This window comes from Ochotona princeps, chromosome 15 (assembly GCF_030435755.1).
Source record: "Ochotona princeps isolate mOchPri1 chromosome 15, mOchPri1.hap1, whole genome shotgun sequence".
Taxonomy (NCBI): domain Eukaryota; kingdom Metazoa; phylum Chordata; class Mammalia; order Lagomorpha; family Ochotonidae; genus Ochotona; species Ochotona princeps.
This window is the reverse complement of record NC_080846.1, coordinates 8,560,719-8,567,106: the sequence shown is the minus strand read 5'-3', so window position 1 is coordinate 8,567,106 and position 6,388 is coordinate 8,560,719. Positions and strand designations below refer to the sequence as shown.

Here is a 6,388-nt window from a genome sequence, read left to right as displayed (position 1 = left end):
CGTCTCACGCTCCTGGGTTCAGACCTGAGACCTGCTTCTGAGTACTGGGAGGCAGCAGTAGACATCACTCTCCAGGCTACTTCTCAAAATTCAGTTATTTTTCTTTTACCCATCTGCCTTGTTTTTCAGGAAAGCATATGGGAGGCACACAGGAAATGTCTATGTGTCTCAGCGATGCAGGCGCAGGTGGGTAAGGATCCATGTGGCTGATGCACAGTAAGACTCCCATTAGCTCCACGCAGCAAGAACTGTCCTGCAGCCCTCGCAGCCTGCCAGCATTCTGGCAGACAGTCCTGGACAAGTGGGAAAAACGTTTATAATTATCTGAGTTGAGAACCTTCGTGGTTTCATCATATAAAAAAAATCAAGCAATATTTGCCTTATTTTTACACAGAACTATTCAGGGCTACAATTACCATGTAAATCAAGAGAATGTTGTATTATTTGTGTTCAGAAATTACCTAGAGTTGATAGCTAATTCACAAAAATATCCCCAACAGCAGGATCACTCGCTGCATTCAAGGGGTGTTGGCAAAACAATATCCCTGAATCGTGTATCCCTCAAGTTCATGGCAATCTTACGGCCCCAGCATCTCACTGTTTCTTACCTTCTGAGATAGTTTTGCCTGATACATTGTTTCTATGTTAACTATCAGAGGCATTATTATTTCATTGGCTACAGCTTTACTTTTATTTCTCCTTCAAGTTATACTTAGGGAGCATATTTTTTTAATCTTATGTTGTAATAATACAAATATGTCTTAGGTCTGCTTTCTCCAGAAACAGGCTCAGATGGAAGCTTGCGCACAGGAAATGTAGCAGGGGTACCTTGTGGACAACCAGCTGAGCTGGGACACCCTCACAACACACAGGTCAGCCCCTCAGCGAGCTCTGGTGTCGAGGCCACCTGCAGAGCTGCCCTGCCCAACAGCAGGAGGATTGACTCTCTGTATCCCCATACTTAACAGTCACACATAGCTTTTTTCAAAATATATATTTTTTTTTCCATGAACTATTTTAGAGTCACCTAGAGCAACCATCCTGGATGTTTGGTTTACTCCCCAAACATCCAGAAGGGCCACTGCTGGACCAGGGCCAAAACTCAGAACCAGGAACACAATCTGGGCTCCCAAGCGGAGGGCAGGAGTCCAATTATTCAAGCCATCACTGCTGCCTCTCAGGCTGCACTGAGAGGTAAATGGAGTCAGGGATCAAATCCAGAAACAATCTTACCTAGGTCTCAGTGAAGAGTACACTAAAGGGGCCTTGTTTAAAATATGGCAGTCAAACAAGATCTTGTTAAGACAGGCACATTGCAATGCAGACAGAACAGAGGTGTCAGGTACAAAGTATGCAGTACCCAGAGATGGGATCCCAGCCAAAGGGAAGAGTAGATACAGAAATATGAAGTGGTGGGAGCATACCTGGGTCTCTCACTTGCTTACTTTGGGTTTCCATAGTCATGTGAGTGAATTGAAACTGCAGAAGAGCTGTTCAAACCACGGCTCCATAGGGCAGGTGTTTCGCCTGCTTAGGACATCCATCTCATAATGGAGGGCCCGGGTTCACTATTCCGCTGCAGCCCCAGATTCTTGCTAATGCTTACCCTGAGACAGGCAGCAGCGTTGTTTCAATGACGAGGTCTCTGACAACTACGTGGGAGACCTAGTTCCAGCTCCTGGCTTCAGCATGGCTGCCCACTGTTTCAGGCAGTTGGGGAGTGAACAAGCAGGTGGAACCTCTCTCCTCCTCCCTCTTTCTCACATAAAGAAAAGCATATCATGAATAAATTACTTCACCAGCCCTATCAGACAGTTCCATTATCCTCATGCAAATAACGATCAAAGTGTGACTCGCAGGCATTAAATTGCCCAAAATCACATGGATATGGGGATATTTCAGAAAGTTTATGGAAAATGAAAAGCAAGTTAATTTCGATCTAAAAAATTTTGAAATCCATGCAATTTGTTCTTAATACATATTTCCCATAAATGGTTTCTGAAGACTCCTAACATTCAAGATTTCAAAGTCATTTATACTAGAACAAATGTGTCTTTCAATTATATTTCCTGTGAATGTTTTGAATTACACATGTAGTAAGTAGAGGTGAGAAACCTTTATTCTGTCAAGGACTAGTTAGATATGTGCAATTTCATTCACAGGCTACACAGAATTCTCTACTAAAAAAAAATTTGCCTCCTGGAGCTGGCACACTTGCATATTAGGTTAATCCTCCACATAAGGTGCCAGCATCCCATAGGAGTGCTGGTTCAAGTCCCAGCTGCTCCACTTTGTATCCAGCTCCTTGCTAATGACTTGGGAAAGCAGTGAAGGATGGCCCCTGGCTTTGGGCTCCTGTATTCATGTGGGAAAACCAGAAGAAGCTCCTGGTTCCTGGATTTTTTTTTTTAAGATTTATCTATTTACTTATTTGGAAAGTCAGATATACAGAGAGGAGGAGAGACAGAGAGGAAGATCTTCGTCCGATGATTCACTCCCCAAATGACTGCAATGGCCAGAGCTGAGCTGATCTAAAGTCAGGAGCCAGGAGTTTCTTCTGGGTCTCCCATACTGGTGAGTGATCCCAAGGCTTTGGGCCGTCCTCAACTGCTTTCCCAGGTCACAAGCAGGGAGCTGGATGGGAAGCGGGGCCACCGGGACACAAACTGGAGCCCATTTGGGATCCCAGTGCATGCAAGGGGAGGACTTCAGCCACTAGGTTACCGCACCAGGCCTGGCTCCTGGATTTGGACTAGATCAACTCTAGCCTTGGCAGTCATTTGGGGAGTGAACCATCAGATGGTAAATCTGTCTCTCCCTCTAACTCTGAGCCTACTATAAATGTATGGAATTGCAAGTCCCACTTGCCGAATTGCAGTTGCCAAGGCAAGACAGACCAAATGGTTTCATAGGCCTTTTAGGTCACATAAGGTAAATGAATGTTTTCCTGAAACAGGGAGACATCATAACAGACTGTATCTCAGGCCCAGCACGGTAGTCTAGCAGCTAAAGTCCTAGCCTTGAACGTGCCAGGATGCCTTATGGGTGCCAGTTCTAATCCCAGCAGCCACGCTTCCCATCCAGCTCCCTGCCTGTGGCCTGTGAAAGCAGTTGAGGACGGCCCAAAGCCTTGGGATCCCTCACCAGTATGGGAGACCCAGAAGAAACTCCTGGCTCCTGACTTCAGATCAGCTCAGCTCCAGCCATTGCAGTCATGTGGGGAGTGAATCATCAGACGAAGATCTTCCTCTCTGTCTCTCCTCTTCTTTGTGTATCTGACTTTGCAATAAAAATAAATCTTTAAAAAAGAGAGAGAGGCTGTATCTTCTTCATGCCAATGCATATTCTAAAGGTGACATTCCTGGGATCCACAGATCATGAAAGATTCTGAATGTTACTTAAAAGAATTTGTATGTCCTGACTCAAGACAAGGAATGTTCTGGAAAGAGGAGTGGAAACAGAGCAATTGGGAACAAGACCATACTCAATGAGGAAAGACAGACAACACAGCCATTGTGTGTACACTGACCTCCTGCTGAGAGCCCCCACCATCAGCACAGGTCAGCGTGGGCAGCCACATTCTGTCTCATCCCCCCGACCCAGGGCTCTCATTTATCTAATTTCTGTTGTGAGCCAGCAAGCCATTCAGCCCGCTTCTGGGGTACAAGACACAGTGACAGATGGCAGTGCCAGGTCCAGGAAGGCTTCTCCCAGTAGAACTAGCCAGAAGAGCAAGGAAATGTTTGCTGATGGGCAAATTAAGTTGGCATCCTTGGGCCTTAGATGTATTTGGTGGGTAGGCAAACGACTGCAAGTCCCAACAGCCAGAATCCAGAGAGGCAGGGACCCAGGAGCACCTGATCTCAGTGCCCTCGTCAATTTCTTTATGGAGAACTGCCTCCTCCTTGCCAAGAAGCAAGCCACGTCACCCAACACCAACCAAAGATCTGTTGAGAGCTGAGTTCTGTGCAGGTAATAAGATTATTAAAAAAAAGTCAGGAATGCAAAGTGGTTCCTCACAGACACGACACGTTTGTCAACTCCCACTCCTCAGTAGGCAGAGGAGGGTATGCCTTACTCCACACTGCTCCGCCAAGTGAGTTTCCTTCCGTGGAAGCTATACAGAGGAAAAGGAGGAGTGACTTCCAGTCTTAACGACAAAGCTGTAATTGCGTCCCTGGGCCAGACAGCTGCCAGCTTCCTCGGGAGGAAGAGTTCTTCTGAGTTTTAAGGAGGTTTTGTTTAAAAATAAACACAGGGGAAGTCGTGATTTTACCCACTCTCCTCCACCTTGTCCAAGGGATGAGGAAAAAGCAAAAGATCTGTCACTGGTCCAGGCATCTGCTAAATAAAGCAACCAGACATGCAGTTTTCCCCCACTGTGCAAGGTGAGAGTCAGAATTTGATATGAGATGGTGAAAATGCAACAACAGAAATAGAGTGCAACAAACCAAAGTAAGGTCATGAATATAACAACCACCTCAGACTAATGGGCATGGCATGGGATGCAGCTCTCGAAGCAAACTCCAACAGACAGAACAGCAAGCAGGAAGCATCACTTGACTTGCTCCTGAGTGATGTCTTGGAAATGGCTTGTAACAACCATGAATTTCAATTTGGCTTAGTAATTTTGTCCAAAGCAGAACGTAATAAGGGAGTAATCAGAACATCAGGTTGCAGCAAACTTGAGACGACAATGAGCGAGTTTTATGGAAGCTGATCAATAAGTGGATAATCGTGATTGTCTTGGTCGTACCCACCACTGCAACCACTGAGATGGGCAGAGACTGAGCAGAGCGTGAAGTGGAAGCAAGCACCATGAAGAAAAAGCCCAGGAACAGAAGAGAGACAATGAGTAGGGAGGATTGTGTTCACCGTGATTCCTCATGTGGCTTTCACAATTATTTTTCAATCCTGAATTCATGAAAAGATACCTATATTCCAAAAAAGCCTTTTGTGAAATGACTGACAAAGATCCCAGTCCTTTGTGCAGTTGCAGGTTTGAAGTCCACTGCTCTCCAGGGTTCCGGCTCGTTTCCCTTCACCTGTCCAGCTACTGTCCTTCCACTCACCCCTGCCCCCCTCTTATCCACGGGGCTGTTGTTCTTCCAAGGGCTAGTTGTGGGACAGGACATCCGTAGCACTCCTCCCGGCTGCCCTACAAGCAGCTTTGTTTTAGGAGTTTCCCAGAGAGGAATCAGAGATGCAATTAAAATCACCAACTTGGGAAAGGTACAAGAGTTGAACCCATCCTGACTGCATTCCTGCCACTGGATGGCGGGAGGACGGAGGCAACAGGGGGCCCCCGCAGTGCAGCTCAAGAACTCTGGCTCTGGAACCAGCCAAACCAGGCCTATTGGACAAGTCTCTTAATGCTCAAAAACCTCATTACCCTTTTTTTTGTAAAATAAAATAGAATCTGCCAGGATGAGGGTTTTTCAGGATTTATAATCATTTGCATATCTCTATGAGAGAGACTCCAACAAATATATTTTTAAATGCTCCACATTACTAGCCTCCGGGCAAACGCAAGTCAAAACCACCATGAGATCATCTCAGCGCTGTCAGGATGGCCAAACTCCAAAACACAGAGAGTAACAACTGCCAGCAAGCATGTGCACAAAGGGGAGCATCACACACCGCTGCTGGGAATGTGAAATGCAAATGAGCGCCACTACTGTGGAAAACAGTATGGAGATTACCTTAAAAAAAAATCTAGAAATAGACTTGCCATTTGATTTAGCAAATTCACTACTGGGTATGTAACCAAAAGCCATGAACACAAGGAATCAGAGATCCCTGCACCTGTTGGTTATAGCAACACTGTTCACCATAACCAAAGTTTGGAATCCACCAAGGAATCGATCCTCTGACCAATGGATAAGGAAAATGTGGTACATGTATTTCCATAGCATATTATTCATCTTTTTAAAAAATGAACAAATGAAATTCTGTGTGCTCGCTTCGGCAGCACATATACTAAAAATTGGAACGATACAGAGAAGATTAGCATGGCCCCTGCGCAAGGATGAAATTCTGCAATTTTCAGCAAAATGGACTCAACTAGAGGACAGCATAATACCACATTTTCTCTAAATGTTTTCATACTTTATTTTTCATGATAGAGTTTCTTAGGCTTGGAGTTCCCCCTTCCACCCACACTGTTTTCCCCCATATTTTAACAATAGTTTAGTCCGTCAACAGTCACAAGTCCATCATTTTGCCACTTCAGTGTATCCTGATATCGTAGATATTGAGACTGGTATGAAGTCCAGCATTAGAAAAAACGAAGAAATGTCTGTGTCAGTGTTGCTGTAAATATACTTTTAAGAAAAAAAACTGTTTTACACCTTTATCAAACCGATGGTTAAGAATGTTTGACTAGAGG

The 6,388-nt window shown here is 45.1% G+C and overlaps 1 non-coding gene across 1 annotated transcript; it reads left to right on the top strand.

Annotated features, from left to right (window-relative positions):
* The first annotated feature begins 5,955 nt into the window (after positions 1-5,955).
* On the top strand, positions 5,956-6,063 carry LOC118757668 (U6 spliceosomal RNA). The gene has a single exon (XR_009246779.1). It is a non-coding gene; the product is annotated as a U6 spliceosomal RNA (small nuclear RNA).
* The last annotated feature ends 325 nt before the right edge of the window (positions 6,064-6,388 follow it).